General features: G+C 44.7%; 1 protein-coding gene across 5 annotated transcripts in view; it reads left to right on the top strand.

Annotated features, from left to right (window-relative positions):
* Positions 1-2,566: 2,566 nt before the first annotated feature.
* BACH2 (BTB domain and CNC homolog 2) overlaps positions 2,567-24,526 on the top strand; it is a 431,172-nt gene continuing 409,212 nt past the window's right edge. For 3 of the 5 annotated variants that reach the window (XM_053591946.1, XM_053591949.1, XM_053591948.1), the window contains exon 1: positions 4,296-4,686. The gene's annotated coding sequence lies outside the window, so the exon portion shown is untranslated. Of the gene's footprint in view, positions 2,856-3,877; positions 3,920-4,295; positions 4,687-24,526 lie in introns of those variants that run through there. The other 2 variants (XM_053591945.1, XM_053591947.1) reach the window with 2 other exon arrangements.

Here is a 24,526-nt window from a genome sequence, read left to right as displayed (position 1 = left end):
TCGTCCCTGGAAACCACACTGTGTCAGATTTGTGTCATAGGTGGGCACTCTTTCTTCCTTGGGTGTCACGCCATCTCCCTGCTCTGCTTTCTTCTCTCCTTTTCTCATCCTCCCCCCCTTCCCTCTCTAAAATAAATTTACACTTTTATATCCTAAAAAAAGAGATGTATCACAAATGATAGCTACACATATTCTGAATCAACACACACATGTAATTATGTAGAGAAAAAGTATCACAAAAGGCTGAATGTTTCAGGCACGGGAAGTAAATTGACCTGTACTATGATTATACAGATGTTAGGACCTGCATCTGTTTCATATCGTAAACTCCTAGAGTACCAGAGCAGCACCACAAACCCAGCAAACACTCGTGACCAGGTGCTAAGGCTTTCCGCAGCCCAACCTCTGCAGCAGTAAGCAGTCATGGTAAGAGTGTCTAGGATTTCACATTCTAATTTCATAAATTCGCAATAGATTTTTTAGACTTTAATTCAAATAACCCACTTCTAACTATTGAAAATAAAATAACTCCCTACTCTATTTCAAAGCTCCATGAAGGCAAAGATTTCATGTTATTCACAGCCGTTGAGGAATATGACTGTAGAAATGGACATGACCCAAGAGGTCAACTACTTCTAATTCAACCTCCTTGAATGACTGGATAACGCCCCCTATCACAGTTCTGTTAGGTTTTTTCCTTCTCACTTGCAGTCCTACTTCATACTTAAACCTTTTAAACTGAAAAAGCTCTGAATCTGAGTGTTCAGGCAAGTAGGCTAATTGAAAGGACCTATTAGCCTTTTGTTGTATCATCAGAAGGACAAGATCAGCTAGCAGCAGCCATCCCCTTCCTCAGCCACCCTCCTGCTGATGAGCCCAACTTCACTCACTGCTGGGCAGCCATGGCCTGCTTGAAAAGAAATAAATTTATACAACCCTCAACCAAGCCTGGCTCTTATAAGAAAAACATTTATTAGTGCTATTAAGATACATACAATTATCTCACCAACACACACTTAACAAGAATGAGGAATGCAAAAACATAACCATCCATAAGACTGTAAGAAATAGCCTGGCCAGAGCAGACCAGGAATTAGTATTTCCTTCATGTCAGGGGGTCAGGCAGGGCGCTCAGAAGCTGTGTGTTTTGTCTGGGGTTACCAGACGGGAAGTCAGGAGACTGAGGGTCACTCCTAGCTCTGAGAATTTTCCTCATCCGAAAATGCGACGGGTTAATCAAGGAAATATCCCAGTCCAGTGCCAGACCTCACGGCGAGGCTCCGCAGTACTGTTAGAAAAATTAGCTCAGCACCTTCAGTTTGCTTTCAGCCAGGGATTAGCTTTCCACACAGACATTCGAAATGGGGCTTCTTAAAACTCTGCCCTCAACGAAGGTGGTTCAGAGCAGCACTTTGGATGGTATCACAAGACTCCCAGGGCGACGCTTCACTGCTTCCTCAGCATATGCCAGTCCCATTTTACAGGAGGGGATTTATGCTCTTTCTCTCAGTAGAGCGAGCCAAAGTTTTATAATATTCATTAAAAATCAGCACCACATGTAATAATATGGAATACTGCCTGTACACAGAGGGCCAAGTTATAGGTGTTCAGGGAAACGTGGCATCATGTTCTGGCCTCGGCCAGGGGTAAAGTTGCAGGCACCAGCACAACACTAACACCTTATTTTTTTGCACATGTACGTTCGGCCTAAGTCCTAATTACTCTCTGTAAAATCCCAACCGCCACCGAGCGAATATTCTTCCGACAAGGCAGCCACACTCTGGCCTTAAAGGGGAGCTCCAGACTGAAAGGCAGGAGAACGTGGCTGCGGGCGGCGGAGCCCCTTCCCGCGCCCGGCCGGGGGCTCTGCTCGCTTGGCCGGGCAGGCGGATGCCCTCCAGGAATGGGCTCAAACGTCGACGTCGCCACTGGCTCAAGGGCTGCTCTTCCTCGCCCCATCCCCACTGTGGAAAGGGCCGGGTCAGGGCGGCGGGGCCCGCGAAGCATCCTTCTCTGCCCCTGAAGGCCAGACGCTCGAGGAACGCCAGGTCTCGCGGTCTGGCCCCCTCCCACGTGCCACACCAGCCTCGCCGCTACCCCCACACTCCGAGCGCCCCCGCGCCTTGTCTTCCGAGGCCCGAAAGGCCAGGCGGAGCCGGGCGGCCGGGAGGCCGGGCGGGGGGAGGGGGCGCTCCGGGCCTCGAGGCCGCACAAAGCGGTGAGGTCCGCTGTGGCGGCGGCGGCGGCGGCGGCGGCGTGGGACGCGAGGCGCGAGGCGCGCCCCCTCCCTCGAGCCGGCGGAGCGCGCGCCCGCCCCCGCCCCCGCCCCCGAGCGCCATTCGCGGAGCGGCTTACGCTAGTAGCCGGGCGTACGGCGCCCCAGCGGCCGGGGAGGTGCGCTGCCCGGCTCCCGTAAAGTTATTGTGAATGGGGAGCGGGTGACGTCAGCGCCGAATGTCAACAATGTAGCGATTGAGAGTGTGGGCGTTCCGGGAGAGCTGGAGCCGCGCGGCGCGGAGCAAACAGCGTCGAGCCGCCGCCGCCGCCGCCGCCGCCTCAGCAGCAGCAGCAGCGGCCGCTCACGCCCGGGCTGCGCCCGCCGCCGCCCTCGCCGCCCCGCCTGCCCGCCCCCGCCGCCGCCCGGCTCTCGCGCTCTCCCTGGCCTCCCTCAGCCCTCCCCTCCCCCTTCGCGGCACACTCGGGGGGCTGGGCAGGAGCCGCCATGTGATGCGCGCCCCTCCGCGAGCTTTCAGTGACCCCCGAACCGCCCACCTCGGCGGCTGCCGGGAGGGGGCTGCGGGCTGGGAAGACGCGGGGAAGAGGAGGAGGAAAAGGACTCAAAGTTCCCCGGCGAGGTGAGTCCCGGGACCTGGAGGCCGGGCCCCCGCGCTGGGCGAGGTGGCGGGGCAAGTTTGCGTGGGGAGCGGGCGCGCTGGGCAGACGGGAGGCGCGGGAAGCCGCCGGGGCCACCCGGCGCGCGGCCGCCCTCCCTGCGCCCTGCCCGCTTTTATGACATTTTCTAGGAACGGGAAAGGGGTGGGAGCGGAGCTGGCGGACGATCCGTGGCGTAGAGTGCGCTCTCCCGCCTGACTGTTTACGGCGGGCGAGGCGGCATTGTATTTGCTCGCGTCGACGGGTGTTTTGGAACAGCAGGGGGAGGACGAGCAGAGGGTAATAAGTCAGGCGTGGGGAGGGCGGGCCGCAGGGAGGCGCGCGTCCACTCGAGCCGGAGCAGCTGTCAGACCCACGGCCCTGCGCCCGGCCCCCGGCCCCCGGCCCGCGGTCTCCGCGCCAGTCCCGGCGGCCTCCTCCCTGCCCGCGGCGTCAGCGCCCGGGGCAGCTCCGCCGGGACTTGGGCTGCCAAGCCTTTGCGCTCAGCTGTCAGCCGCCTCCGGGTGGCCCGGACCACTTCCAACGGCGGAGAATCAAAGCTTAAGTTTAAGGTCCCGGCAAGAGGCTAGCTGGGGGGCTCGCGGCGTCGCTGGATGGAATTCCCGCTAGTCAAGGATCGTGTTGTCGGAACGCGCCCCGCCGAGCTCGGACCTCGGGGCTCACGCCTTCTGAGCGGGAAACTGCTCCCGCCTCTCCCCTAGATCCCGCTTGAAGTCAAAGTGTACCTCCCCACCTACCCCCTGCACTCCTGTCTCCAAGCCTGCACCCAAAAGAAGAGTTTTTATCCAGGGGTACACCCCTGTCCACCACCCCACGCCGAGCGCTCTGCGCATCCGGCACACCCCGCACATCTGGCAGATCCCGCAGTTCCTCTCCAACCCGCAGCTGTCAGTTCCTGAGCTGAGCTGAGCTGAGCGCCGCTGACTAGGGCGGCGGGCGGCGCTTCTGGGCTGCCCCGGAGCCGGCGAGGTGCGGTCGAGCGAGTATCTCGGCGACCTCGGTCCTACCGGGAACCCGGACCGTGTGGGTGTGTGTCTGACCCGACCGCGCATGCTGGAATTAGGGGGTCGTGGCCGTGCGCGGTGCCTCCGGCGCTCTCCTGCGTGGAGTCGAGTTTGGCAACTTGGGGGAAAGTTGGGGCGCGGGCGCTGTGGGAGCGGTTTCTTCTGTGGCCGGTAGGGCGCCCCTCCCGGCCCACCCGCCCGGGCGCCGGCGTCGCCGGGAGACAAGAGCGTCGGGGCGCCGCACCCCGCGACGCGGCGCTGCGCGGGCTCCACCTTAGCTGTCTGGAGCTGCAGTCTCTCGCTCTCCGTGTAAATCTCATCTGTTGAGTGTATTTAGCTAAAAAGGGTAATTACTTCAGATAAAAATCCTTTCCTGCCTAGTGGGAACCTTGGCGGAGATGATGCCTAATGAGATACTTTGCTTTTGTCTGTTTAGAGTAAAATTAGAGATGTTAAGTCTGATAACGGTTTTCTCAGATCATTAAAATGTAACATGTAGGAAAGGCTCGTCTAGCTGCGAGTGTTCTGCTGACATGAAAGACGCCGAGCGCGAACGGCTGCCGCTCCCTGGGTGGAGAGGGCTATTTTGGTAAGACAGCGGGCGGGCTTCTTGCTTAAAATGCGAGATCGCCCCACCTAGATTCTCCAGCAGCTCCAGAGTAAACGGCATTTTTCATTTTTTCTGGTAATAATAAACGTGAGTCAAAATGACATCCTGTTAGAATTAGTCTTCCGTCTGTAAGAGAGATTGCTGAATTACAGCGTTGCTTTCAAACTGCTCCAGTGAAAGGTCTGTCACCGTTTCTATTATAAATTCAGTTTTTCAGGAGTTTATAATTTTACCACGGAACTTTGAGTGGCTGGAATGTTTTTCTCTTCTAGTGTTCTGTTTTGGTTTTGAATGCACTGATTGCCCACTTATACCTTATTTGCTTTTCCTGAAACTTAGATATAATTCAAAGCGGAGGGGTGTCCCAGAAATGGAATATACAGCCATGGAATAAAGTACTTTTGTTAGAATATAACTTTATTTGTGCCATTATTTGAGCAGTATTTTCATTTGGATTTTGGCAGGCTTCCGGTCTGCTATTTGGTATCATAAATGTGTCGAGTAAGTTCTTCTCATGTCTGTCTGTTCTGCAGGTGGATTAGTGTATATACCAGCATTGTGTGGAGAGACAGTCCCCTAGTTTGTGTGTATGCCTGAAGTCAGCTAAATTAGTTACTTCTCAGTCCTTTGTATGCTGTGTGGAGGGCTCTCCCGTGGAGGAGAAGGGATGAGGCCCAAGGGAGGGAGGGAACGGGGACCCCCTAATTCATTTTCAGTATCACCAGTGCCTGGGAGGAAGCCATTCTTTCTCTTCCTATTGAATTATGCCCTTTGACTCAGTATCTTCAGGCTCTTCCCATCTAGTGGCTCACCTCTGCCTGCTGTATGAAGGGCTTAATTATTTGCAAACCGCCTTGAAATCCCTGGGTGAAAGGCACTGAATAAGTGCAAAGTATTGTTATTCAGGTACGGAATTTAATGATCCATTATAGTTCATCAGGAAAATGCACTTTGCAGTGATGGGTAGGAAACGTTTCCACCTGATAGAGGGTAATAATAACTGCTTAAAAGTAGATTCAGATTACAGATGAGACAATTAACTCTAGCCATGTGCTCTTCAATTTGTTGCAATTCATTTTGTGATCAAAGTGAGTTGCAGAGAGCCAGATGGTCAGGTTCATGATCAAATCTCTCCCAGGCCAGCCCTTCACTTCTGGGCCACTGTCTGCATAGCCGACAGAACGAGTTATACATTAGTGCTTGTGAGCTGTTCCTCAGAATTTGTAATCGAGGCTCCTGTGATGCCAACAAAATGGATCAGGCCAATCTGTATTGTTGGGAGCAGTTTAATTTTACTTGGATTAATCCTCACTTAGTGTCTCTGGTGTGTATCCAGCCTTAACAAGGAGGAGAGGGACCTTCCTCTCTAGGCTCCTGTGCCTGGGTCCACTGCTCTGATGTTTGAGCAGCAGGTTTCAGGGGGCATGGCACCTGGTTTATTGTAAATGCAGGCTTGATCATTAGATGAATGAGAGAATACTTAGATAAATAAATGTCTTCCTGTTTTTCCAGGCGGGGAGGGGCTGGACCAGCTTCATGGACTATTGCTTACAGTTCTTTTCCCCTCCCCTACTCAGAAAGACCTCACACGTGGTTTAATGCCCTGTTGTCTTATTGAAATCCTTAATAATTATTGAACAAGGAGCCTCTCATTTTCATTCTTCACTGCACCTCACAAATTATGTATCTCGTCCTGGTGAGGAGGGGTGGTGTAGCATGGAATGGCAGGCAACCACTCCTCTCTTTCAGCTCGTCCTTGTCGACGGTTGCCAGGCAGGAATTGGTGGGAATACTGGCTTTGTGTTGCCACATGGTCTGATTTTCCCAAGGGAAGCTGGATATTTGATTTTTATGCGGAATGTCCTAATTTTTAAATATCGGGTCAAAATTTAAAAGAAATTTTGGATGAGAACATATGGTAGAGCTGGCCTATAAACTAACTGCCTGCCTCCCACCCCTGAATGGACTAAAATGTCTTTTTATTTAATATTTCTGTATAGGTCTGAAGCACATAGTAGACGATTTGGTTTTATATATATATATATATTTTTTTTTTTTTTTTTTTTTTTGTAGAGACAGAGTCTCACTGTACTGCCCTCGGGTAGAGTGCCGTGGTGTCACATGGCTCACAGCAACCTCCAGCTCTTGGGCTTACGTGATTCTCTTGCCTCAGCCTCCCGAGTAGCTGGGACTACAGGCGCCCGCCCGCCACAACGCCCGGCTATTTTTTTGTTGCAGTTTGGCCGGGGCTGGGTTTGAACCCGCCACCCTCGGCATATGGGGCTGGTGCCCTACTCACTGAGCCACAGGCGCCGCCCTATATTTTTTTATTAAATCATAGCTGTGTACATTAATGTGATCATGGGGCACCATAGACTGATTTTATAGACCATTTAACACATTTTCATCACACTAGTTAACATAGCCTTCCTGATATTTTCTTAGTTATTGTGTTAAGACATTTACATTCTACATTTACTAAGTTTCACATATACCCTTGTAAGATGCACCGCAGGTGTAATCCCACTAATCACCTTCCCTCTGCCCACCTCCCCTTTCCCTCCCCTCTCTGTCCCCCTTCCCCCATTCTTAGGTTATAAGTGGGTTATAGCTGTCATGTGAAAGCCATAAATTAGTTTCATAGTAGGGCTGAGTACATTGGATACTTTTTCTTCCATTCTTGAGTTACTTTACTAAGAAGAATATGTTCCAGCTCCATCCATGTAAACATGAAAGAGGTAAAGTCTCCATCTTTCTTTAAGGCTTCATAATATTCCACGGTGTACATATACCACAATTTATTAATCCATTCGTGGATTGATGGGCACTTGGGTTTTTTCCATGATTTAGCAATTATGAATTGGGCTGCAATAAACATTCTGGTACAAATATCTTTGTTATGATGTGATTTTTGGTCTTCTGGGTATATGCCTAGTAGAGGAATTATAGGATTGAATGGCAGATCTATTTTTAGATCTCTAAGTGTTCTCCAAACATCTTTCCAAAACGAATGTATTAATTTGCATTCCCACCAGCAGTGTAGAAGTGTTCCCTTTTCTCCATATCCATGCCAACATCTCTGGTCTTGAGATTTTGTGATATGGGCTAATCTTACTGGAGTTAGATGATATCTCAAAGTAGTTTTGATTTGCATTTCTCTGATGATTAAAGATGAGCATTTTTTCATATGTCTGTAGGCCGTGTGCCTGTCTTCTTCAGAGAAATTTCTCTTCAAGTCCCTTGCCCAGCCTGAGATGGGATCACTTGTTCTTTTCTTGCTTATACGTTTGAGTTCTCTGTGGATTCTGGTTATTAAACCTTTGTCGGAGACATAACCTTCAAATATCTTCTCCCATTCTGAGGGCTGTTTGTTTGCTTTACTTACTGTGTTCTTGGCTGTGCAGAAACTTTTTAGTTTGATCAGGTCCCAGTAGTGTATTTTTGAAGCTGCTTCAATTGCCCGGGGGGTCCTCCTCATAAAATGCTCGCACAGACCGATTTCTTCAAGGGTTTCCCTGCACTCTCTTCTAGTATTTTTATAGTTTCATGTCTTAAGTTTAAATCTTTAATCCAGTGAGAGTCTATCTTAGTTAATGGTGAAAGGTGTGGGTCCAGTTTCAGTCTTCTACAGGTTGCCAGCCGGTTCACCCAGCACCATTTGTTAAATAGGGAATCTTTTCCCCACTGAATATTTTTAATTAGTTTGTCAAAGATCCAATAACGGTAAGTAGCTGGATTCGTCTCTTGGTTCTCTATTCTGTTACAGACATCCACTTCTCTGTTTTTGTGCCAGTACCATGCTGTTTTGATCACTATCAATTTATAGTATAGTCTGAGGTCTCTCACGTCCTTTGTTAGATAAACTCCCAAACATTTCATCTTCTTTGGACTACTGTGAATGGAATAGAGTCCTTAACTGTTTTTTCAGCTTGACTATTGTTGGTATATATAAAGGCTACAGATGTATGAATGTTGATTTTGTAACTGGAGACGCTGCTGTATTCCTTGATCACTTCTAAGAGTTTTGTAGTAGAATCCCAGGTGTTTTCCAGATATACAATCATGTCATCAGCAAAGAGCGAAAGTTTGATCTCTTCTGACCCTATATTCATACCCTTGATCGCCTTTTCTTCCCTAATTGTGGTGGCTAAAACTTCCATTACAATGTTAAAGAGCAATGGAGACAACGGGCAGCCTTGTCTGGTTCCTGATCTGAGTAGAAATGATTCCAATTTAACTCCATTCAATATGATATTGGCTGTGGGTTTGCTGTAGATGGTCTCTATCAGTTTAAGAAATGTCCCTTCTAGACCAATTTTCTTAAGTGTTCTGATCATGAAGGGATGCTGGATATTATCAAAAGCTTTTTCTGCATCGATTGAGAGAATCATATGGTCTTTGTTTTTTAATTTGTTTATGTGCTGAATTACATTTATAGATTTACGTATACTGAACCAGCCTTGAGACCCTGGGATAAAACCGACTTGGTCATGATGTATAATTTGTTTGATGTGTTGCTGGATTCTGTTTGTTAGGATCTTGTTGAATATTTTTGCATCTATATTCATTAGTGATATTGGTCTATAATTTTCTTTTCTTGCTGGGTCTTTTCCTGGTTTGGGGATCAGGGTGATGTTTGCTTCATAGAACGTGTTGGGTAGTCTTCCTTCTTTTTCTACCTTTTGGAACAGGTTAAGTAATATAGGTACTAATTCCTCTTTAAAGGTTTGGTAGAATTCTGACGTGAAACCATCTGGTCCCGGGCTTTTCCTTTTAGGGAGGTTTTGTATGGTTGATGCTATTTCCGAACTTGATATGGGTCTGTTCAACATTTCCACTTGATTCTGGCTAAGTCTTGGAAGGTGACATGCTTCCAAGTATTGGTCAGTTTCCTTCAGATTTTCATATTTCTGAGAATACAGTTTCTTGTAATATTCATTAAGGATTTTTTGGATTTCTGATGAGTCTGTTGTTATTTCGTATTTGTTGTTTCTGATTGATGAGATTAGAGATTTTACTCTTTTTTTCCTGATTAGGTTGGCCAAAGGTTTATCTATTTTATTGACCTTTACGAAAAACCAGCTTTTTGATTTATTGATCTGTTGTATTATTCTTTTGTTTTCAATTTCATTTAATTCTGCTCTAATTTTGGTTATTTCTTTTCTTCTACTGTGTTTTGGGTTGCAATGTTCTTCCTTTTCCACTTGCTTGAGATGTCCCATTAAGTTGTTAACTTTCTCTCTTTCCGTTCTCTTGAGGAAGGCTTGCAGTGCTATAAATTTCCCTCTTAGAACTGCCTTTGCGGTGTCCGAGAGATTCTGATAGTTCGTGTCTTCATTGTTGTTTTGTTCCCAAAAATTGGCGATTTCTTTCTTAATCTCATCTCTGACCCAGCTGTCATTCAGCATAAGGTTATTTAACTTCCATGTTTTTGTATGAGTATGCAGATTCCTGTCGTTACTCAGCTCAAGTTTTATTCCGTGGTGTTCCGAGAAGATGCATGGAATAAATTGTATTCCTTTAAATTTACTGAGGTTAGATTGTGACCTAAGATGTGATCAATTTTGGAGTAAGTTCTGGGGGCTGATGAGAAGTATGTGTATTCAGTTTTGTTGGGATGAAATGTTCTGTAGATGTCTGCTAAATCCAAATGTTGGATGGTTAGGTTTAAATCTAAGATTTCTTTGCTCAGCTTCTTGTTGGAGGATCCATCCAACACTGCCAAAGGGGTGTTGAAATCTCTGACGATTATGGAGCTGGAGGAAATCAAGTTACTCATGTCTGTTAGAGTTTCTCTTATAAATTGAGGGGCATTCTGGTTGGGTGCATAGATATTAATAATTGAGATCTCATCATAGTATTACCCTTAACAAATATGAAGTGACCATTCTTGTCCTTCCTTACTTTTGTTGGTTTAAAGCCTATTGTATCTGGAAATAAAATTGCAACACCTGCCTTTTTCTGATTACCATTTGCCTGAAATATGGACGACCATCCTTTCACCTTGAGTCTATATTTGTCTTTTAAGGTAAGATGTGACTCTTGTATGCAGCAAATATCTGGCCTGAGTTTTTGTATCCAGGCAGCTAACCTGGGCCTCTTTAAAGGACAGTTTAAGCCATTCACATTAATGGAGAATATTGATAAATCTGGTAAACTTTTGGGTATCAAGTTTTTCAAAAGTCCAGTGGACATTTTTAATCCTTTTGCCACTGTGGAAGTTGGAGTTTGATCAAAAGTTTCTGCGTGAGTTTACTTCTGTGGTAGAGAATTGGGCTGGTCATTATGGAGGATAGGTCTGAGAATATCCTGAAGAGCTGGTTTGGTTGTGGCAAATTTCTTCAACATATGAATGTCATTAAAGTATTTAATTTCTCCATCATAAACGAAACTCAGTTCAGCTGGATACAGGATCTGGGGTTGAAAGTTATTTTGCTTTAGGAGATTAAAAGTTGATCACCACTGTCTTCTGGCTTGAAAAGTTTCAGCAGAGAGATCTGGAGTCATTCTAATATTCTTCCCTTTGTAGGTAATGGATTTCTTACGTCTGGCTGCTTTCAGAATTTTCTCCTTCATATTAACTTTAGTGAAGTTAATTATGATGTGCCTGGGGGATGTCTTATTCAGATTGAATCATGCTGGGGTTCTGAAACTGTCTGCTATCTGAATTTCAGAATCTCTTTGCATGTCTGGAAAATTCTCTTTCATAATTTCATGGAGCAGGGCCTCTGTGTCTTGTGAGGCCACTTCATCACTTTCAGGGATTCCAATGAGGCAGATATTAGCCTTCTTTGAATTATCCCAGAGCTCTCTGAGAGAATGATCCATTTTTGCTCTCCATTTCTCTTCCTCTTTGAGACTTTGGGAGGGTTCAAGTGCTTTGTCTTCAATGTCAGAAATCCTTTCTTCTGCTTGTTGCACTCTTACTGAGGGATTCTACTGCATTTTTCAGATCTTTGAGTGCTGCAAATTCTTGCTTCAGTGTGTCAAATCTTTGGTGGTTTTGTCTTTAAATTGGTTAAATTCTTGAGACACCTTTTGAATTTCTCCTCAAATTTCTAATTCCGACTTTTGAATTGCTCCTCAAATTTCTAATTCCAATTTTTTCTCCATTTTATTAATCTTGTTTGCAATCCAAATTCTGAATTCGATTTCTGACATCTCAGCCAGCTGTTTATGAATGGGATCTTCAGTTACATCTGCCACATCTTTTCTTGGTTATCTATTCTGGTTATTCATGTTACCAGAGTTTTTCCACTGATTCCACCCTGTGATTGTTTTACACACTTTGATTTTTCCCCTGGAGCTTTGTCGATGACCCGTACAGTGCTATGGCCTGAGAAACTGGGGACCTGTTTGTTGTGGTGGGGCCAAGTGGTTCTGTCTTGTTTTCAGCTGGTCTCTGTTCGACCTTAGTGAAACAGTTACTCTGTTTTGAATTCTCAGCTGTGGAGAAATACCAGCAATTAAGTCACCCCACCCCCCACAGGCAACAATTGGAAAAGGAAAATCTAACCTTCCTACAACCACACACCCAGGGCACCACCTGAATAGTCCTCGGGTATTGGCTCAGTTCAAAAGGTCCAAATCAATTGTCTCAGTGTGGGAGAGTTTAAAAGGTCTCTGGCAACTGGATCACAGGGGTCTGGTGACTACTCTGATATGGCTTGCTCCAGTGCTCTGTGGAGTCAGGAGGACCCACCCAGCAAATAGATCAGTCTGGGAAGGTTGATGCCTCCTTCCCCACCTTGCACATCTGTCACACCCAGTCACTGATAGTCCCGCCCGGCTTTGACCCAGTTGCCTATAGTGAACAGATACTCCAAGGGTTTGCACCTGCCTGAACACAAAGAAATCTATTTCTGCTAAGCCAGGCTGCTGCGCTCTGCCTCTATCTAGCAGGGGAAGGCGAGGCCTGACAACTTCGGGTGCTTGATGGAGGCTGGGGTGTTCACTCAGTTCCAGCCCCACCCTTGATTGATGTCACTGACAGAATGGAACAGAACAACTTTGCAGGAATTTGTCTCTGTCCCTGCTAAATTCCCCTGCATAAGAGAAGCTGTTTTGAGTTCACAGAGCCTGCACCTCAGGCCCTAGCTTTGCTCCTGCAGGTTTGTATTCAGTTACCTGTCAGTTCTAGCCTTTTGTCTTACTTTGTCTGTAGGCTGATGATCTCCTCAGGGCGGGGTGCGTCTTAGGCTCAGTAAAGTGGTCCTCTGGGTTAGCCCCACCCTGGGAACTTCCCGGCTCTGCACTTGCGTTTCTAGTCCCCGCGCTCCACCCAGGCTGGTACAGCCTCAGTTAAATCCTTTACTCATGGGGCCTGCGTGTGTTTCCATCCCAGATCTGTTCCGTGGTGGTTGCCACCTGAGTAGATGCCCATCCTCCTCTGGTTTGCCCGGGAGACAGGGTGTGTAGCTTCAGAATATCTGGGACTGAGCCCTATTATTGCTAAAAGACGGCTGCTGCTCTGCACCTCTGGGCACCGCTGCTCCGGTGTGGTTCCCTCTCAGCCGACCGTCCTCTCCTCACTCCCGTGCCCCAGAGTCAGCACTGACCAGCTGCAATTTAGGCCCTGTCCACACCCCTTGAGAAATCACCCAAGAATCTGGACTCCTGGGGGACAGGCCTCCAGACCTCAGAGTGAGAGTGGAGGGGAGTGCTTGGAGCTCAGAATTGCAGGTAGAGAATATATACAGTTTTATGCCTGGCAGGAGAATGCCGTGGCACCTAGTAGGGGAGGTAGGTCCAGTTTTTAGAGGGTCTCTCCCATGGAGTGTAGTGGGAGGACCTTTGAACTCTGCCTGTTTGTTTGTGGGGCACTCTGAGCCGTTCTCGAGGGGACTCCCGTCCTCTTGGTGATGGATTTTTTACCTTTTGTTTGTTTCCTTGGGGTCACAGCTCGTCTCAGCGGGGTTGATGTGCATTCTTCAACCTTCTCTCTTGGTGCAGCTCTAATCTACCCGGTTACTTGCTAAATTTCTGTCCTTTAACTCTCCTTCTGGACGGGAGCCTCTGTGGAAAGCTGACTTCAGTCAGCCATCTGGTCTCCGCCCCCCATAGTAGATGATTTGTGAATGTGCATCGAATGAATGGTTACAACTATCTGGAAAATTGAAAAATGTGAGAAAAACAAAACTCAGAATCAATTCAACACCAAGTCCCATTAAGGATTGGTAGCCTCCTCTTTAGCAGACTATTCAACAGGAAAGGTCAAATAATTAATACCTTGGGTACAGGGAGGGTGCTTTGCTTTTGAACCACCTGCCCTCTATTTAGTTGTTATTGACCAGATGGGGCCCCTTGGCTGTTTGATGCCTGAGGACCTCTGTGGGAGTTTGAAATTTGAGAACACTTCCTAAAATAACAATTTTGATTTACTGAATGCTGACCATGTGCCACACTAAGTGCTGACTAGTTTACCTGTATGCGCTGCATCGGCTCCTCAATGCAATCCTTTGAAATAGTTCTTGTACCCATTCTACAGAATGGAAGGTGCTAATCTTACGTTGGAACAGACTTCATCTGAATGTAATGTATGTTTTCTTGGCTGTTTAAAGGCTATTTCCCATCCTGTATGCACAGTTCAGCCCTGACTGGCACAACCACCCTGGGCATGGTATAGGACCACGCATGCAGAGAACATGGTTCTTGCCCTCACGAGAACAATACAAAATCTAACATATTTGTCAAAAGCCACACTTTAGATCAGCAAAGATGCTGTGTGCCTGCTTCCTTGTTTCTCTCCTTTCCCTGTCTGGATATTGAAGAACTTTCAGTGACACATGAGCCTATCAAGAGACTTAGAAGTCAGGGCTGGTTGCAAAAGTTGGAATTTCTATGTACAGAAAATAAGCTCTGGCAGAGCAGCTGCACTGGGGAGAGCAGGACCAGGGCCCTGGGAATGAGGGAAAGTAGCTTCTGTATTGTTAATGACACTAGAAGATCTTTGCTATCCTATTTTTAAATTTTCTGTAAATATTTACAAATCGTTCAAGTCCAAACTTAAACCTGTTCTGAACTAAACATTTTATAAACTCAGTAAGATTGCCCAAAATACAACTTACCTTTTTTTGGTCTGGGGTGACATTTATTAAGAATGTGGTTCTTTCTTTGTCAAGGTTTTCCTTTTACTTTTTTTCTCTTTAATGTTTTTGTTAATTTAAAATGTCAGTCTACCTGAAACTGTAACCTCATCTTACTATCAGCGTGCTACTCAGCTTCCTTCAAGCTGGAAGCATCCCCAGACTCTTACCACCATGTCCTTCTCAAGAGCTGTTTCATTTCCAAGTAATATGTAAATTGAACCTCATCCTACCAGTGACACTACTTCAAAATCCAGGCAGGAATTTTGCTTTTGTTTTTCCCCCAAATAATAAATCTTCCCCAATCTGAAAGTGTTTCACGTACTTCTTCATTCTAGTCACCGGAATTACAGCCAAAATGCCTCTCAGCCTTCCCCTGTGACTTCATAATCACTGTTTCTCCAGCATGCTCCCTGGTTGGCTCCTCTTCTGTTCCTTAGCCTCGTAATGAATTGCCCTTTGGTTCTGAGACGTGTCATTTTCCTCCCTTTTCCTGAAGGCTGTGGGACATGCTGCTGCTGACTGCGAACTCCCTCCTGCCCTTGCGTCAGCTTCTCTCCTTCTCTTCGGCTCCTTCCCTGAGCATAAATCTTCCACTGTCCAGTCCCCTTATACTTCTCATTGTTTTCTGAGCCTGTAGCTTGTATGTGGACAAAGTCCTAGCTAGTTTCAGAAGAAAGCTTCTCCAGTTTCCAAGCCCTCTACCACTCTAGTCTTGCTCCATCTTCTCTTTCCCTGTCACTGCCTGCAGATGGTTCAGGAATTCCCTTGGAAGCGCTTAGGCTGGGGCAGACTTACATGTGTACTCCCGGCACTTTGGGAGGCTGAGAAGTGGGAGGATCACTTGAGGCCAGGAGTTTAAGACCAGCCTGGGTAGCATAGTGAGACCCTGTCTCTACAAAAAATAAGAAAAATTTTGTCACACACTGGGAGTGCTAACTACTCCAAAGGCTGAGGTGGGAGGATTGCTTGAGCCCGAGAGTTTGAGGCTACAGTGAGCTACGATTATGTTACTGCAGTCCATCCAGCCTGGGCAACAGACCAAGACTCAGTCTCAAAAAGAAAAAAGGAAGGCTTACCCTTTCATTTTGGAGTCTGAAGTTGGGAGAGCCCAGTGTGGTGGTGATTTCCATTCCAGAAAGTGAATGCTCAGCAACTTTCTTTAGCTTTCCCATTATCCATAGATTTTTGGCAATATGTATTTTCATAGTTACCAAATGTCCAGAAATGTCATTCTTTAGAGCAGCGGTTCTCAACCTGTGGGTTGCAACCCACAGGAACTGTATTAAAGGGTTGCAGCATTAGGAAGGTTGAGAACCACTGCTTTAGAGGCAGGTGCCCCATTCATTCATTAAGCAAACAAATACTGTGTATCTGATTTGTAGCAGGTAGTGGTGCTAGTGGGAAGCAAACCTAGTCTTGGCCCCTGCCCTCATGAAGCACACTGTCTAGTAGTGAGGATGGCGTTAATCCATAGCAGATAACTCGTTGCATGTGAGAGAAAGGTATTACAAGTACTAGAGGGTCTAATTGGGGGGAAAGGGGGGTTGACCTCTTTGGGAAGTCAGGAAAGCCCTCCCTGAGGAATTGTGGAGTGAGCTTCAGTGGGGGCTAATCCGAACCTTGAGACTGCTTTTATTTTTTTTCCAGCTTCCTAATCCTCGTAAATTCACCACTGTCATTGGTCCTTTGAAGTATTGCATAAACCATGATATAACCTCTGGGGCCATTTTGGCAAATAATGATTCCTGTATACAGAGTCCAAAATTGATTTATTTACTGATGTCTTTAGAACCTGATGAAAGCAGAAGTTATTAACTGCCAGAGGTACCATTCATTTCCATACTTGGAAAAAAAACAAGTTAACATTTTTATTTTGAACATATTTAGGGTTGTTTTGATAATATTTGAATGATCAGAAGCTCCATGTCTGTTTGGACCTAGGCAAGGATCTATGGTGAAAAGGTGAGTCCAACTTCTGTCATAGCCCCTGACTACCCTAGAGCAGGGGAGTTTCCATCCCCTGCAGAACAAGAATGATTATTTGGATCATACTTAGCAGCATAGTTTAGGAGTGTTGACTGGTGTCTACTTAAAACAAATTAACTATACCATGCGCTAAAACCCCTCTATTGTTTTTCTTTGGTGCTAACTAGCCTGTATTGAATGCTTCTATGTGTATTTCTCTTATTAACTTATTTAAACCTCACAGTAGCTCAGAGCTCAGTGTGATTATTAGAAGCTGAAGCGCAGGAGTCACCCAGTTAATGAGTGGTGGACCTGGAGTTGGACCCCAGCTGTCTGATGCTGGAGCCTGTTCCCTTAACCGTTATACTAGGCCTTCCCTTTCCTTTGAAGTTGGAACCCTCTCTAGCAGTTCTCAAAAGTGGAAATATAGGGCATCTCACTCTGAGATATTGGATGTTTTTCAGAAACCTATCTGAAGGGTAAAATTGAAAAATAATTTCTCAGTGAATCTGAGTGACTGTATCTCCTGTCTTTGGCACACTCACTTTCATTGCATTCCTCTGATTTTAGTGTCTGTGTAGGGATCAGAGAGCAAAAGTGAAGACATGTAAAGGCAAAAGAAGAATTATACATGGAACATAGATCCCATGGCTCTGTCCCCAAGTTTTCCCCATAGTTTATACTCCTACCCTCTTGTTAAATGAAGAATTTGGGTTTTGCCCTTTTGCTGATGGGGTAGGAAAAAGTGAAAGAAACTATTCCTTTACTAGGTATTCTACCATGGAGGAAAAATTTCATTCATAACCAATTCTGTTAGAGTCCCTAATTAGAAATACTAGCTATCAGTAACAGATGAAAGTAGGTAACCTTTATTCTCATTCTAGTCAATTTCGGGAAGAGATTATCTTGCCAGATTAGCATGTTGCAACTCTCCACCAGAGATTTGAATGGTTTTAAAGGAGTCAGCGAAGCAGTTGGTTTGGCAGTGACCCCCAATTACCTTGGGATTGCAGGGTCACTGTTTAGAATGCTGACTCAGCTGCGCCTGGGCTGGACACCCAAGTTGTTGTGTTTAGTCAAGAGGCATTATTCCCGGGAGCTGCTGGAACATTAAATGCATGTTGGAAGCTCATTTTGGGAAATGATCAAATGAATGAATCTATATAGTACTGAGCTTATTTTTCAGCATTTGGTTCAAATTTTGGAGATGGTTAAATGGGGAGATGCTTAGTGTGTCAGTATTGGAGGTTTTAAGTGATTAAAAAAATCAAGGAGATGAGTGCATAAAGATTTCTATGCAAACAATGATGAGCTTAAATTAAAGCTGCTGATTTAGTGTGAGAATTACTTGCATTGATTTGTAGAATGTCTGTATGGGTTCAAGATTCCATATTATGCAAATGAATAAGCCCTGAAGAGTCAACTGAAAAAAAAAAAAGAAATTAACTATGAAAGATATTACCCATTCAGGAGGAGGAAAATGTAGACATACTTAGAGTTAACCCTTCCATTTTGTACATATCCTTGGGAAGATAAGGGTCAGGGATGATGGTCCTTGTCTCAGTTATCAAGAAGCTAGACAGAGTTTGCTGTCAATTCTTCCATCCTCTTTCTGTTCTGCCACCTAGTCCCCTTACCCAGGATTACTCTTACCCCATTCAGGATTTATTCCTTTCTAAAACCAATCTCAGAAAAGGATTTCATGAATACAGTTTTACTAAGATATAAATAACTGAGCACACCTATAGCATTACTTTTCTGAGGCATCAGCATGTTAACAGGAGACAAAGAGGTAGAAACCTAAAGATGAGAGTAGTAGAATTTCACACACTGGTGATATGGTGATAGGGATAAATAGTGAATGAAGATAAGGCTCTTTTGCCAAGCAGACTACAGGATATAAACCACAGTAATGTTGAAAATATGAAGGGGGGATGGCTTTTAATAATACATTTGTCAGTAAGCATCACTTTCTTCATGCCATACGTTAGATTTGATCACATAAACCTATGTAGCAAGATGGCATGTTATTTGACATTTAAACAGAGCTTCAGAGGAAAGTCATTTGGTCTGTGAATGGGGATTTTTGTCAGTCAGTAGCAGTGAACCTGAACTTCATTATTATCCTTGAATGTTGAATGTTAGCAGAAAAAGCAAGCAAACAACAATGACAACAACAACAAAAACCCAATGGATCCAACCTCATCTACCTCCCCACACCATGGTTTCATTGATAAAAATTGAGTTGATAAATTTATTTCAAAATTGGTATGTCCCATCCTATTAGCATGGTGGTGACATCTAGTGTTAAGAGAGATTGATTAAATAATGAAACTGCACTTATTTTAGACGGAGTTGTGGTGGGGTAAATCCCTGGCTGTAAAGAGTATGTATGGGGCGGCGCCTGTGGCTCAGTTGGTAAGGCGCCGGCCCCATATACTGAGGGTGGCAGGTTCAAATCCGGCCCCGGCCAAACTGCAACCAAAAACTAGCTGGGTGTTGTGGTGGGCGCCTGTAGTCCCAGCTACTCGGGAGGCTGAGGCAAGAGAATCGCTTAAGCCCAGGTGTTGGAGGTTGCTGTGAGCTGTGTGAGGCCACGGCACTCTACTGAGGGCTATAAAGTGAGACTCTGTCTCTACAAAAAAAAAAAAAAAAAAAAGAGTTTAAGAGTATGTATGGACTGCCCTCCACACCACCCCCTCAGACACCCCCAGCAACCATGCTATGTTGAGTTGATGGCGCCATCTAGTGCCCATCTGTGGGACTGTCCTGCGGGCTCCTCTCCGTCCCTCTTGCTCTTGCTGTGGGGAGGAGGCCTTTCTCTAGGAGTGCATCATCTGCTGGAAGACCTCTCTCTAGTTTCACCTTTTCTTCTCTCTTTGTAGTTTAGTTATGCCTTCGTGTCTTCCTTTCTCCTAGACTTTTTCTGTCCCCTCTCTCTAGTTTCTCTACTTTGTAGCACTTTCTCATTTTTTTCTTTTCCAACTCGATCTTTTTTGGGGGGGAGTAAGAAAAGGAATCAGTACTCACAGCTAGTAAGTATAAAGACTTTTCTAATGACACTTTATGCCAGAATAAGAGAATGCCAGGCATTTGAAGTGAAAATAACCATTTAAACCATATAACCGAACCAGAGTGACACCAAAGATGAAGTCCAGAAGTCTCACCTGGATGACTGCATCCCCTTATCCTCTCCTAACGAACCATTTCCTCAAACACAATCAAGCGTGCTTTCTTTGAATTGTTTTTTGGAATTATCATTTTCTACTTTTTAAATTGTAAATTTAACCTCTCATGTTTTTAATTTGAGACTTTTCATAGACTAGTCTAGAACACTAGGTCCTTGGAAAGGCACTGTTTCTATGGAAAGATGTGTTCTAAGTTCCAGATAGCCAGGTTTCCTACAGATTTTTGGATCCTGTTTGAAGTGAGAGAACAGAGAGTAAAGACATGTAGGACAAAGCCCGACATGTGATTACTCCATAACATTATGTGGAATCTGAATCAATGTACTTGGTTTGAGTCACCCACATTAAACAATAAATTTAAAATTTCCACTTATGTTAAGCATCTTGATATTGTGGTTTGAAAGTAAGTGCCCTATGAAAAACAGGAACTGTGCTTGTCTGTTACCAGTTCTTGTGGTCTATATGGCAACTATTTTGATTTTTCAGAAGGGAGAAAAAGCAGTTAAATCTAGTTAAAATTAAAGCCAGTTAAAATTAACTGGCTCATGAGATTTTGAGTGCAGCTGTTCCACACATCACCACACCAAAAGTTGTTTATTTATTATCACTATTAATTATTGGTTGTTACTTCTTTTTGAGCAGTGGCATAGGTTATTTGTATTTCAGTCTAACCTTGGAAAATAGGAACTGCAAGGTAGAGAGGTTCCCGTTTGCTAATTTGCATGTACCCTGTTTTTGTTTTTGCTGGGTAGGTGTGTGCACCTTTATGTGTGCGAGAGTAATTCAGCATGTCAGCGTTTTCCTACCAGCAGCGCTTGCTGACTCACGCAGCTGTTGCAGCGCTCAGCTGGCCACACTGTAAACTGCCCACAGTACCGGAGCCGCCTTTGGAGAGCACCGGGTCGGGGCTGGGTAGCTGCTGGGAGACTATTTTCAGATCTGTGGTCACTGCGAAGCTGGGTGCCTTTCTCCTGCCAGCAGGCAGACATAGCCTGGCACATTTCTACCTTTTTAGGCACTGCATAAAGAATCACAGCATTTCTGGAAATGCCTCAGGAAAACTGATTTTCAGTTCACTTTATTTTCTGGTAATCTCTAAAGAAAGAGGGGGAAAGGACTAATAATGAAGGAAAGAGAGTGTGCTGTTATTTCCTACTGAAAACCAGAAGGATGTTAGTAAACCTTCAACTTGGGCTTTCTTGCTGTAAGTGAAACCTGACCCACTTCTCCCTCCGTGTGAAGGAGTGTGCCCTCTGTGGGGAACTGAGGAGAGGGTGGGAGCCACAGCCTGACATTGGTCTTCATGGCTCAGGTCCCTAAGTGATGATAGCTTTTGTTTGTATCAGTTGCATGTTATTGAGGTTAAAAAAGAAACAGAAACAAAACAAAAAATTTGACCTGGGGTCATTTGAAAACTAGCATGTATTTTCAGAGATGATTTCACTGTTTGTTTTTGGAGCTCAGTCTGTTTTACTTATTTTCATCAGGAACTGTGAAATGCTGCTTTTTTGAGGTTTCTAAATAAACTTCCTTTTGTAGATAACTAGTTGATCAAATCATCCTAAACTATCTTGAGCGGGATGGTTAGAGTAAGATCAGCTGGGGAAAAGAAGGCTTTGTACACCCTCAAGTTTGCCTCCTTTTTTAAAAGCTTCAGTACGCATTCTGAAGCAGCTGTGACCAGTAATAAAGAGAAGGCACAGTGACTGTGTGTAACACGATGTTGATGGAAGTTCTTGGTTTCCGCCGATACGAATGACTCATCAGTATCAATAGAATTGTGACTTCTAATAATAACACAGTGCAAGACCTTCAAAACATGTGGTTTCAGCCCCTGGTCTTAGTGAAAGGTTGGAAAATATTAGGTTGAGCTTTTTCTTTTTCTTATCTCTTGATTTCACCCAGGTATAAAGTTATTTTTTGTAGGAGTGATCACTCTATTGTTTTCTCATCTTACTGTTTTTAGTTTCATTATGATCAAGGAGCCAAACTCAGATGAAATTTCATTGTTTAGAAATCTGTGCACTGAGCATCGCCTGTCAGAACTGTGTTTGAGGGAAATGTGGCTGAAAGCAAATCCTCCCTGAATGCAGGAAGGAAAATACTGGGACAGAGTGCGGTCCACTGAGCTGCTTGCCTCCTACACGGCATCTGTTGTGGAGGGTTGTGGGATTGCCGAGTAGTCCTACTACCCTGTGAGTCATTGTCAAGGATGCCAGGAGGAAGGTTAACAGAAAATGCGAGTCAGAGGAAACCGCAAAGTGGAGATGGAGCAGCAGTCAGAGAAGAAATGCATTACCTCCTTTTGATAGCAGAGGGGCAGCCCAGGGCAGCCCTGGATGTCATGGGGAGTTCAGGTGTGTGTTGGCGTTTTTGCAGCTATTTTCATGTGTTCGTAGAGGAGGGCATTCATGGTTTTATTTGTTTTGCTTTGTTTTTCTTGTGGTTTGGCCATTATCTTAGCCCTGTACTGCAGTGGTCTTATCCAAGAGCTTTTACCTTTGTGTTCTTCATTTTTAGACTGTAAGACCAACATGTGTATTTATATATATTATTTATTTATTTTTTATTTTTTGAGACAGTTTGAGTTTGTCACCCTCGGTAGAGTGCTGTGGTGTCACAGCTCACAGCAGTCTCAAACTTGTGGGCGCAAGCGACTCTCTTGCCTCATCTTCCTGAGTAGCTGGGACTATGAGTGCCTGCCACAGCCAACTCCCGAGCTCAGGCAATCCGCCCACCTTGGCCTCTCAGAGTGCTGGGATTACAGGCATGAGCCACCACACCCAGCCGGTGTATTTATATTTATATAGTTTTTTATTTCTAAACGTTTCACCTTTAGAAATACTTCCGTCCTTTATGGGGGCAAGACATGATTGCAAGAGGGACTTTACCTAACAATTGCAATCAGTGTAACTGGCTTATTGTACCCTCAATGAATCCCCAACAATAAAAAAAAAAAAGAAAAAAAAAAGAAATACTTCCGTCATTTGTTATTTGTTTCTTAACTCTAAGAACCTTTGCACTTTCCTTGCTACTTCAGCCTTGATCTAGGAAATAAACCCTTTAATGGAAAGCACACAATTAGAATTTTATTAGCTAAAATTTTGTGTCAGTCTTGCCTTTTTCACACTTTGTTTAGATTTTTTTTTTTTTTTAAGACAGAGTCTTGCTCTGTTACCCAGGCTAGAGTACAGTGGTGTCACAGCTCATGGCAACCTCAAACTCCTGGGCTCAAGTGATCCTCCTGGTAATGCCAAGCTATTTTGTTTGTATTTTTAAAAGAGAAAGGGTCTTGCTTTTGCTCAGGCTGGTATCAAACTCCTGAGCTCAAGGGATTTTCTAGCCTTTAGCCTCTCAGAGTGTTAGGATTACAGGCATGAGCCAATACTCCTGGCCATACCTTTTTTTTTTTTTTTTTGGTCTCATCATCTTAGAATCTTGGATTTTTCAGTATACTTACCTTCATGTTATTCTTTTTTCTTTTGTTCACTGACGTATTCCTGGTATCCAGAAAAGTGTCTGGCACTTAAGGGGTGCTCTGTAAATATGAATGAAAGGATAAATGAAAGGACTCACTGGCCCTCCTGCTTTACAAATCACTCATGGCTTCTCACTGCCCACAGCAATCACACAGCACAGCATTTAAAATTGCTAACGATCTGTTCCCACCCTACTTTCCCAGATACATGCTTTGTCAGTATTTTTTTCATGCTGAATCAGTTTTTTTATTTTGGATGTTTCATAATACGTGAGTTATATATGTTGACTTTAAAGTTCCTTTAATTCATTCCAAAATTACTTTTTAAACAAATAATTAATTAGTTGGAGGCATGGTCTAGGCACAGAGCACCTTACCTACCATATCAATGTAAGTTATGGTCCCTTTCTGTAGAGAAGTTGTTGTTTTCTCTTGGGAGAGGACATACGTGCATGAAGTGACTGGAGTACAATGTACGGTGCGTGATCGGGCCCAGAATGGATCGTACAAGTAAACGTGGTAGGAGTTGGAGAAAAGAGGCAGCAAGGATTAGAGGACAGGAAGGATTTAAAAGGAGGACCGGGACTGTATATGTTTTCACAATATTGTGGCATTTGCTAGGATGGTTCTTAATTCCCTAGTTGATACTCTTCATGATTTTATAAATGTCAGGCTCATCAGCTTTACTTTTCCATAGTGATCACTGTCAGAATAATGTCCTTTTCTTGACCATTCCCAAATTAGACCCAGATTCTTAAGGCATGTAGGCAGTCCCTGAGTTACAAACATGCAGAGTATGTACAATTCACACTTACGAATGGAGGCTGTTAGAGTAAGTCCCTGAGTTACAAACATCCAGCTGACATATGGCTCACACTTATGGATGGAAGCTCTTACAGGTAATAGGTAATGTACCTGTTCCAGCTTATGTACAAATTCAACTTAAGCACAAACCTGCAGAACCTGTCTCATTCATAACCCAGGGACTGCCTATAGTGAATGGAGAGATACGAAACGTTCTGTGTGTGATGCACAAAATTCTCATAGTACAAAATGTTAAAAATGCCTGAGGAATCTTTCACTTGTTTGAAAAAAAAGTGAATAAAACTTCTCTGTTCACTAAATGACAACATGAAGAATGAGAAAACAAGCCCAAAGTGATAGTATTTATGGCACATATATGGTACTAATCCAGCATATGTAAAGAACACACATGAATCACTAAGAAAAGGCCAAAATAATCCATTAGAAACAGGGTACTGTACATTCTGTGCACGTCACAAAAGAAGAAACCCAAGTGG

This window comes from Nycticebus coucang, chromosome 5 (assembly GCF_027406575.1).
Source record: "Nycticebus coucang isolate mNycCou1 chromosome 5, mNycCou1.pri, whole genome shotgun sequence".
Taxonomy (NCBI): domain Eukaryota; kingdom Metazoa; phylum Chordata; class Mammalia; order Primates; family Lorisidae; genus Nycticebus; species Nycticebus coucang.
The sequence above is the reverse complement of the archived record's forward strand: the minus strand, read 5'-3'. Positions and strand labels throughout refer to the sequence as shown.